Raw genomic sequence first — 12,087 nt, 5'->3', positions numbered from 1 at the left:
CAACTATCATTCTAATATTAATGATCTATGGGCTGGTATGGTGCATTTAACCCGCTCAATACACTATGAGAAGACTCACCTCAATCGGTTGATAAACAAATAACACTTGGGCCGCTGAACCACAAAATCCCCACACTAAATCACAAATAACAAAATTCCAATTAGCAATTAGGCCATTAACTGAGACTGTGAGTCCAGATCATCATATAAAGGGTAAAAGACCCTTTTACTTTCCTACCCTAGGCCTAACAACCCATAGCCCAAGCCCAAAATTCCTTAAGTCCAAGAAATGGCCCAAAAGGGTTTTGGTGAGTACGCCCGCATACCACCTGGTTACGCCCTGCGTACGCTTTCGTACACCTGGTGTACGCCTCACTTAGCCAAAACGTTACTAAGCACATAATTCTTTAAGTCCAAATGTACAAAATGCAGATCTGAGTCTTGGGGAATGTCTTAAATGATAAAGTTTCTAACTTGATGCCTTTTCATGGCCCAAAGGCACTCAAACCCTACATTTAGCATTCTAATTTCACCAAATGAACATTAATCCACACATGGTTAATATTTAATCATCAAGATGCAAACTTTATACACTAGGGTCCTCAGAAACATCAAGAGGAGCAACTTAAAACTTATGGAGTGACATTTAGTCACTAGAACTTATTCATGGGGCCAAAATATGACCAAAATTCCACTAGATATAGATTTAAGCATATAATGACCAAGGTCAAGTCTTTATACCTCAATAAAGCTGAGAAATATGAGTAAACACTGGATCTTCAAGCTCTACCATGATCAGTGCTCCTTCACAAAGCTTCTTCTTATTCAAGGTTCACTAAACACACACCAAAGCACATACACAATGATCAAATATCTCTAAATGAGTTAGGATTTTAGAAATAGGGCTCAAAGGGCAATGGAGGCTGAAAAATGAGAGAACCTTGGGACATATGGTTGTTTAAATAGGGTCCAAACCCTAAAATTTTGGGTTTGTCCCCTGACCACGTATGCCCAACGTACATGAATGTACGCCCAACGTACGCACACCGCCTTAATTTTCATATAATGCCATTTGGGACCAATTTTTCAAAATATTTCAATACCAAGGGTCAAAATGTAGAATACCTTGAATAAGGTGTTACAAGAAAAAAGGATATAAACTTTTGAATCTTGAAATAACTCTACTTTCTTTTCTAGGGATGTAGAGTTTTGGAAGATGTATTTCCATTTAAAATGAAAAAGAATTTGAGTGATAACAACTTGTCTTCTTTTTTTGATACATTTCATTCTATTCATGTTCATGCATATCCCTATGATGATGTCCATCATTTATCTTTTATAGATAAAAATTATGAACCTGATTCATCTGCGATGAGCTACCAAACTGACAACACCAATATTGTTACTCCTTTTGAGCCTACTTGTGTTAGCAACCAAGATGTCTTGGTACAAGTATGTCGGTCTCAAGAGGTTGGTACAGGTGTCAAGTCCACCTGAGGTATACTGAGCCATCTACTAGTGAGCATATAAGCATTAGATGGTCTAGGAGAGAGGCTAGTATGCCACTTAAGTTTAGTGATTATATCATAGAAGTTAAGCATAAGCATAGTATAGAAAGAAGAAATGGAAGCTTTGTATCATAAAACTGTTGAACCTAGAAATTATTTAGAGGCTTCTATTGATCCTAAGTGGATTCGTGCCATGAATGAAGAAATGGAAGCTTTGTATCATAATAACCCTTGGATAATAATAGATCTTCCTCCTAATAGGAAGCCTATTGGTTCTAAATGGGTATATAAAATAAGATATAAATCAAATGGTGAAATTGAAAGATATAAAGCCAGATTAGTGGCTAAAGGATATAATCAAAAAGAAGAAATAGATTATAACGAGACTATTTCGCCTGTGGCTAAGATTATTAATGTTAGGGTGTTAATTTATTTTGCTATAAATAATTCTTGGAATTTATACCAACTGGATGTGAATAATACATTTTTATATGATAACCTTGAAGAGGATGTATATATGTCCCTTCCTCAAGGGTATCATAGTCACGGTGATAATCGTGTATGTAAACTATTAAAATCCCTTTATCCTCTTAAGCAGGCACCTAGGAAGTGGAATGAAAAATCAAGTGCTTCCATTTATGAATTTGATTTTTTGCAGAGTCTAAATGATTATTCATTGTTTGTTAGAAATAAGGGTGATTCTACTGTTATTCTCTTAGTCTATGTTGATGACATTGTTTTAACTGGAAATTGTGAATAGGTTGAAAATGTTAAGCATTTTCTGAAATTAAAATATTTGATTAAAGATTTAGGGAAGTTGAAATTTTTCTTGGGAATTAAATTTTTTTATATTAAAATGGTGTTTGTCTTAGAGGAAATATTGTTTGGAACTAATTCATGATTTTTGTTTGTTAAGTTGTAAACCGATTAAGACTCTTCTAGATTTGAATACTGTTATAAGTGACATTGGTATTGATGCTAAAGATCATATTTGGGCTAATATTATAAAGTATTAGAAATTAATTGGGAAATTGATATATTTAACCATCACTATATATATATATATATATATATATATATATATATATATATATATATTATTGTTCAAACCCTTAGCCAATTTACGCATTCACCTAGGAGGTCTCATTTAAATGTGGCTCTTCGTGTATTGAGGTATCTGAAATTTAATCCTGGAAGGGTTATTAGTATTGTAAAAGATATGGATGAGTATTAGGCATTGACTTCTATTACTTATGAAATTATGTGGATTCTTAAATTGTATTATGATATTGGTGTTAAAAGTTTGATTCCTACAAAAGTTTTTGATGAAAATGATTCAGCTAATAAATTAGCTTTGAATCCTGTATACCATGAAAAAACAATACATTTCGAAGTGGATGTTTATTTTGTAAGAGATAGGGTTTCAAATGATATTTTGTAGATTGTTAAAGTTTCTTCAGAGAATCAGAAAGCTGATATTTTTACAAAACCATTAAGTGCAAGACAACATATTTTCTTTGTAATTTGTTTAATAATAGTTGATTTGTGTTTCTTCTCAATGTTTACCTTGAGAAGGGGTGTTAAAATAATCATATTAAAGGTCAAGATTAACATTGATTAAAATGTGTTATTGGTTTATATTTTTGAAAGTTATTGGTTCTTGGAGAGTGTATTTTGTCAACATCTTTTATAAAGGGATGTCAACTCACTTTTTTCAAACTCATAAAACATACGCACTTTGGGACAGGTAGTGGATGTGGGTTTGATACGAGTTTGCCCCTTGTTTGCTCCATTCCTTACCCGCGGATCCAGGTTTGATATGAGTTTTACCAGTGTTTGCTCCATTCCTTACCTGACATATATAAGGTGGAAGCTCAGTGTAATAGTGATCAGAAGTCTCATTTGTTCCTTATTCTCTTGCTCTCGTCTTCACATGTTCTCTCTATAGATTAGGTTTTTGGTGTTCTTGTTTTTTTCATCTTAGTTTTACTCTCAGAGTTAAATTTAGGTTAATATTGTTTTCATCTAAGTGTGAGTGTAATTGTAATGAGATTCTTTCTTATATGCTCTTGAAAACCAACTAGATCTTGATTTAATCAATAAGAGATATGTTGATGTTGTCATTTTGTGTGATTTTATCTTTTTCAACAATATGTAAAAATAATCTGGAAAATGAATAATGAAATATGAAAATAAGAACCCTTTTTTAAAAACTACTATATACTAGCAACAACGGAAATTTATATACATACTTGTAACGTCCCGAATTTTCAAACCAAATTTTTTATTTTTATTTATTAAATTTCCAATTACATCAAAGTATAATGCGGAAAACATGATTGTGAATGTGCATGAGTACAGTCAAATCTTGTATTTTTCACGAACCAATGAAGTGCCTGAAAAACATTTATAACAACTGGGTAAGCATTAGGATTAGTGAGTTCCCCAATATACCATATACCACAATACACATACATGCATACAAATAATATACATATTTTAGACTTACGACCTACACACCATTTTTTCTTCAACACAAGTTTACACGTACTTACGACCTACATGTCATTTACTTAACACATATTATTGTGTACTTAGAGCCTACATACCATTTTGTTAACATGTGAACCTTTAGACTCTCGACCTCTTTATCTTTCCGCCATCATCCCCTAACAAGTTTGTAATAGTTTATAAGCATATCAACAATCACGCACATAAATACTACATATTCGGCTCTACAGACACATAGAAAACTATACTATGGGCTCTACACTATTAGTTCCTATATCCTAACATACATGGATATATATATATATATATATATATATATATATATATATATATATATATATATTGGAATACAAAATATAGTAAGATGAACTCATCTGAATAGTCACTTAGACGATTTATAGGATCTCGACGAACCGATTGGTGATCCAATAGATGGGTAACACACCTAACGATTATTAACCTCTAATACTACAACTTATTAATTTCTACGACGATCTTGTAACGTAGGCTAGACCTATAAATAATCCCAATGAATAATGATAGATCTATCATGTAAGGATCAGTCAGACATGACAGTTGGGAGGCAGGATCATTTCGGCATACAATTTTTCTGAAATCTAACAACCAAGCCAATGTGACCATTTTAGAGACCTCTACCGTAAGTAGATTAACTAATATTATACTATCGAATTACTAATAAATCTTAATTATAGGTTCATAATAACGACTATGATTATAAATTACATAGAGGTGGAGTAAGTGTAGCTCACTTACAGAGTACTATTAATGAGAATCGAGATCTAAACGAGTAGAATATTGACTTGAGATCTCCTACTCGAAGGCTACTACTTAGATGAGTACTCAGGGGTGTTGTAGAACTTCATCGCAGGCCAGAAACAAAGGAAAATAAGGCTTGTGTCGAGAGTTTATCGAGAGAGACTGATTGGAGAGGTGTGGGGGAGAGAATGAGGGTTGTTGCCCTTTTATAGGCCATTTTTGGGGTGTGCGGTGTGAAAAGGGGGTGTACGTCATACATTTTAAGACTACATCTCCCCAGCCACTTTGTGACATGTATCAACCTCTCCGTGGTCCGAGTTTCCACATTCTAGAAGCGTGTGTCATGCACGGGGTGCCCACTGCACGGGGCGCAAATCGTAGATTTTGTAAATTCTATAACTTCTTCATACATAATTCATTTTCAACGTTCTTTATATCCCCAGAAAGCTCCCAATGAGATCTACAACTTGTCTTTAGGCTTCATTGGCTAATTTTGACTTTATTTTTTAGCTCTTATTTTTTTATGATTTAATGATTTTGCAAAAAAACATAACTCTCTCGTATGGACTCCGATTTTGGTGTTCCTTTTACCAAAATTCATATCTTAAATAGTAATAGGATTTTTTCATTTTGGTGACTTTACCCAAAATTCATCCATTTTCTTTGTACCTTTTGATGTTAATAATTTTAACTTACATGGTTGATTTTTATATCTTATAAAATTCATATCTCCTTCATATGAACTCGGATGTTTTCGAAATTTATGTTTTCGGGATCACGTCGACGTATACTTTCAAAATATATATCTTATAAAATTCATATCTCCTTCATATGGACTTCGATTTTGGTGTTCCTTTTACCAAAATTCATATCTTAAATAGTAATAGGATTTTCATTTTGGTGACTTTACCCAAAATTCATCCATTTTCTTTGTACCTTTTGATGTTAATAATTTTAACTTACATGGTTTATTTTTATATCTTATAAAATTCATATCTCCTTCATATGAACTCGGATGTTTTCGAAATTTATGTTTTCAGGATCACATCGACGTATACTTTCAATATATATATATATATATATATATATATATATATATATATATATATATATATATATATATATATATATATATATATATATATATATATATTGGCGCACTCATTTTTACGATTTACAGATAATTCAATTTATTTTCCTTTTTTTGGGCTAAAGAGTAATATATTTATACTTCAAATTATATGAATACTTGTTTATATTGAATACTATGGAATGGTAAAAATAGGGTGTTACAATACTACTACCTCCTTATTAGAAATCATAATAATCAGAAGTTCAATTGATTAGTATTTTTTATACCTCCAGCCTTATGAATCGCACAACATAACACAAAAATTTAGAATTTTAATTGAGTAACATATGGTATACCTCAAAATGAAATCAAGAAAGTGATAAGAAAAAGGATTTGGGAATTACCAAATAACAAGGCGTCGAACTCTGGTATGCAACTCTTTCAAATAAGGAAATATGAAATGAAGGCTTCGATCTCGTAGTCACAAACAGTCCAACTTCAAAAGCTAAGTGTACTAACTATAAAAATCAGGAAATAGGAATCACCAAATTAAAAACGTTATAAGCTAAGGAGAATAAGAGAAAGGAATCATGAAATCAAAAAATGGTAACCCGTAACTGGAATCGGTGAATTGACGAATCCTTACAAAAGTGACAAAGGTATTCACAAATTTGGAGAATAATATAATAAAAGAAAAGAAAACAATAATCAGATTTAAATCTCAGATTCAGTCAATTTGAATTTAATCAAGAGGCTTCTCGGTCTTCTATAACTTCCGGATTTCGAGGTTTCGATTGGCAATAATCCAATCACACATGATGACATAACTTGCGCCCCTTGCTTGTTTCCAATTATTTTACGTTTTCCATCTCAGATCGCATACCTTGCAAGAAAAGAGTATTAGGCTAAGTTTTTTGGTCTGAAACATATATAGACTTGTTGAACTAATCTCATTACCCTCAATTTATGTTTCCCTCGGCCTTTCCCTATGTTGCCCATCTATTTGGTCGGGACTGATCGTTACGTGCTCGTCGTAGAGATCAAATGGTCGCCATTACGATGATACTTGTTAGTTTAATCTCCATCTTTGTGTAATGTCCCACATTCCACAAAAAAATGATTTTTAAAATAGAATAAACACTCATTTTCGTAAAGTTACATTCAAGTCAAACCATTTATTCATAAACCATAATTAAAATTAGAGTTATAAGGAAAATAGTAAGGAATCTCGAATCATAAAATTGTTGAAGTGTGTACAGTCCCGCTTTCATAATCTGATATAAACTTGAAAAACATTTGAATTCATAATTGAAAGTCAAAGCTAAGTGAGTTCCCCAAAATATCCCATACAACAATACACATACAATGTAGGCACACATGAGCTTGCTGCCTGACTGGACCACTTGACAAGGCTTATAGTACACCTCGACCGCTCTCCTTGGGCCTACAGTCTGACTAGACAACCTCGTAAGGCCTAGAGTACACTTTGACCGCCTGGGTATCTTGGCCTACAACACAAAGCAGGACCGCCTCATCCCAACCACAATATGTTGACATATTCATACATATAAACAATAACCAACAAAGCACATGTAATCATAACAGATCCACCAATCTAACAACATACCAACATCCTACAAACAATGATACATATTGCAGTACAAAGTATAGTGAAAAAACTCACATGAACTAAACATTAGAAGCTCAACAACATTCTCAGTAATAGAACAGCTAACCCGAGTTACCTGAAGTCAAACCAAGACTATCCCTTGGCTAGATACTTAATTCTACCAAAGTTTGACCAAATATCAAATTGGTCAACAAGTCAATGGTCAAAGTCAACTCAACAGACCACCATGTTGTGGCAAGACCATTTCCACATTGTGGGTTGCTCGATCATAAACACGATGAAAATTACCATTACATCTAGCAAGGCCTTGGCCACGTCTTGATTATGTTGGAAGTTCATTTTCCCATTAAGTCATTAATCCATCAAGTCCAAGTGTCATACTTTCCAAAAGGCCTTAATGCACTCACATGGCTCATAAAAATCATGACTTTATGAGCATGCATGTCCAATGCATGTCCCACACCATTCTAGGTCAAAATGACCAAAATTAGATCCTAACTCCAAGCATGGTGCCAAAAAGAACATGAAAAGACTAGATCCATAGACCAAAATACTATTGTGACAAAGTGGAATGATAAAGTTGCAAACTTTATCACATCTATCAACACAGTCTTCACTTAATGCACAAAAAACATGCTTAGAATCTAGATCTAGCAACTTATAAGAATAAAGATTGGAACTTGAATCATACCCAAGGTCCAGAAGATAGATGAAAGCTGAGATATTTTGATGCAAACCTCCAAAACTCAATCTTGCAAGTAACTCCCTTATAAAAATCCCTAAATGTCTCACATAATGGATAAAAGAGGATACGGGGGGCTCAAAGTGGTGAAAGTAAGGCTAGGGTTTCTCTCAAGAGGCTCTAAATATGATGGAGTATAGAAAAATACCCTATAAACATGGAACCATCCTTTAAATACATAGAAAACACTAAAATTTATAGGCTTGGGCTGCACAACGGCCACCTCGTGGCAACTTCCATGCCACCTCGTGGTGACTCACCATGTCATGCTGGCCTGCTCACCACCTCGTGGTGACAATTTTTCACCCAATTCCATTTCAGCTTCAAACAATCATAACTTTTTCATTTAAACTCCTTTTTCATTTCACCTCGTCGTGACAATTTTTCACCCAATTCCATTTCAGCCCCACAATTCTATCTAATTATTGACTAAAAACATGTCGAACTAAAATTATTAATTCATGTAAAATGCCCGAAATATCACATTTCCCATTTTACCCTTTGCTTCAAATCGGGGCTTTAATCATGTAACCGCTATTATCAATATCTGATAGGGTTTAAGCTCTATTCCTTTGAAGCCCAAGACCTTACTCAACCAAATTACAACCCGATATCCCAAAATTAGAGACATCATGGAAGCTAGGTGTTACACTTTGAATAGTAAAAAATTCTTCGCATTGGAGAAAACTTCTCAGATAAATTTGAGACTTTAAAGCCACTTCATCCGTTAATTATGCTTCAATTGTTCGATGTTGTCGGATAAAGGAGAAACAGATGCGAAGTCATTTATGCTACTCTAGAACATTACACACAGTTTGCTTGAATTGAACTGATGCCCCAATAGATGAGATCGCTAGAAGATGTGATCCTGCCATAACCTCCAACAAAAAGTGCTAATCTTGAGAGGTAGCCATTTGATCCATGAAAAATCTATGATTTCTTGATTTCTGTGATTGACACAAAATTACTTAGAGATCCCAATATGAACAACTTGGCGTTATCTCTCTTCCAGATCCATCCATCATTCTCCTCGGTCAATTTCATGTTTGATAGTATATTTTATAGTTCTGAAACTTGTTCTACGGTACATTGGTGGTCTTCTCTAGTTCCATATCCAGCTTGTCATGTTGTACTTGTCACATATAAAACAAAGTTTCTATGATTCTAGATCGAAAAAGTTAGGTAATAAAGTTTTAAATAAGTTGGTTCCAACCCATTTATTTGTCCAAAAGTAACAATCAATGCCCTTTCCAATTTTCCTAGAGAATAAACTTGGTAGATCCACGTTGAAGTCTTTAAGATCATTTTTGGTTTTTGTTATTTCCTTCTAGTTACCCGAGCCATCTTAGTATTATCGTGATTATCTATTTTGTGAATCGTACAATCACTTTGCACCATAGTGTCTTTAGGTCTATTTTTAACATTCGTCGTCATTTTACTAAAAGTGATAAATTCATGGTACAAAGACATATCACACCCAAACCCCATTCTTTTTTTAAGTTAGTATTTTTTTTCCACGACATCAAACAAATCTTGTTATTATCATTTTTGCCACCTAATAAAAATCTCTTTTTAATTTTGTCGATTGCTTCAATTACAGCTAATGGTGCTTTGTAAATAGAAAAGTAATAGAGCGGAAGACTTGCCCGAAAACCCTCGTTAGGGAAGTTCCCTTTCCAAGACTTGCTTAGTATCGAATTGATTAATGTTAACATGCCTCCAAATGATAAATTTCTTGCTTTCCAGGTGGTTATTTTTTCTAACACCGGCTTCCACGACTTGATTAGGTTCATGTTCGCTCATACGAGTAGTCCTAAATAGGAGAAGGGAAGTAGTAAAATACTATTTTACTATTTTCAGCCATTAAAAATATGAAAATTAAAAAATGACTTTTTGAAAGTATTAATTTTAGAAAATGACTTCTTAAAAGTAGTAAAAAACTATTTTCGAAAATACATATAGCTTTTCGAACATTTTTCTAAACTTATTGACATAGTCAAATACTAATAAACAAATAATAATTTGTCAAACTCGATCCCAAATACTCCTAAAACAACCCAGGGTTATTAATACATAAACATTACAATATGAAATATTTAAACGTTTATTAATTTAGACATGATAAAGTACACAAAGCTAAACAGGTTGAATAACAAGTAGAGACAAATAGTTTTTGAAAAAGATCAAAATAAATGGGTTTATGTTATGCTCACCTATTAGTATCTTTTTGTTTAGTTTTATCAGTGATTAATTTATTTAATATCATTATAAAACAATATTATTAAAATAACAGTATAATTTATTAACAATTAAGTCGTAAGTTGATCGGTTCAAACCTTCATATGGTGATCCGTAACCTTTGTGATAAATTAATCACCGTATCTAAAAAATCCTTTAATCGAACACTCAATCTAATGATTCGTATAAATAACAAATCAACTCATCAAAAATATTAATTGATTTCATTTACATCCAAAATAAAATAAAATAAAAATAAGGGTATATAACACAAAAAACACTCTTTTTACATAGAAATTCGATTTTGATACCGTGTTATTTTTTGTATCAATTTTGACACTGTGTTTTCCAATTTGTTACAATTCTGATCACTTGACCGGTTAACCAGATTACATGCTGACGTGGCATCTTGACGTGTCAGTTTTGATGACGTGACATGCTGACATAATATGCTGACGTGTCAAAATTGATTTTTTTTCCACAAAAAACACCAAGTTTTTACTTTTTTTCGATTTTGACACTAAGTTTAATTTTTTATTTCAATTTTGACACTATGTTTTTTTTGTTCCAATTGAACATCATTTATCAAATTTTGTTCAATTTTGTCTATTTTCCATTTGAAACCGTATAAATATATATTTTTTATTACATTTTAAACTGTATAAACATATTTTTTTCGTTTAAAAACCATATTTTTATTTAAATACAAAATGTTTTTTTTTCTTACATTCAAAGCATTAGTTATATCATGAGAATCAAACTAACCATAAGCTTCTAATAAGATGTAAAAATTTGATGGGTTACAAATTTGATATCTGAGTTTTGATCGACTACACGCCTCCAAACCTACAAACACATTTTAAGGTTGCATATTTAAAATAAAATACAATTTTTATATAACTAATACATATTTATATATAAAAATATGGTTTGAGTGTAAAAAAATGTATTTATACAAAACTATGGTTTTTAAATGAAAAAAAAAACATATTTATACGGTTTAAATGTATTAAAAAATATTTATACGGTTTCAAATAGAAAATTCTCAACATTGAACAAAATTGGAAAAAATGATGTTCAATTTGGAATAAACAAACACAGTGTCAAAGTTGAAAGAAAAAATTAAACTTAGTATCAAAATCGAAAAAAATTGAAAACTTAGTGTTTTTTGTGAGAAAAAAATTTAGTTTTGACACGTCATCATATAATGTCAGAATGTCACATCATCAAAACTGACACGTCATCATATCACGTCAGCATTAACCTGGTTAACCGGTCAAGTGGTCAGAATTGTAACAAATTAGAAAACACAGTGTCAAAATTGACACAAAAAATAACACAGTGTCAAAATCGAATTTCTGTGTAAAAATAATGTTTTTTGTGCAATTTACCCTAAAAATAAATAATAAGTTTTGCAACAATTGATTTTACTAGTAGTGATTTGGGTGGACTATTTCCAACGATCACAACTCTAGCGGTTGCTGGAGTTTGTTTATCATTTTTAAGTCGACGATCATCTTCTTGATTGATTATTACATTATTTATAACTGCTAATAATTTATCCCTCTTTTAATTTTCTTTGTTTTGCAATGGGATTTCGATGGTGGAC

Source organism: Lactuca saligna, chromosome 4 (assembly GCF_052625555.1).
Source record: "Lactuca saligna cultivar CGN05327 chromosome 4, ASM5262555v1, whole genome shotgun sequence".
Lineage (NCBI taxonomy): Eukaryota > Viridiplantae > Streptophyta > Magnoliopsida > Asterales > Asteraceae > Lactuca > Lactuca saligna.
The sequence above is the reverse complement of the archived record's forward strand: the minus strand, read 5'-3'. Positions refer to the sequence as shown.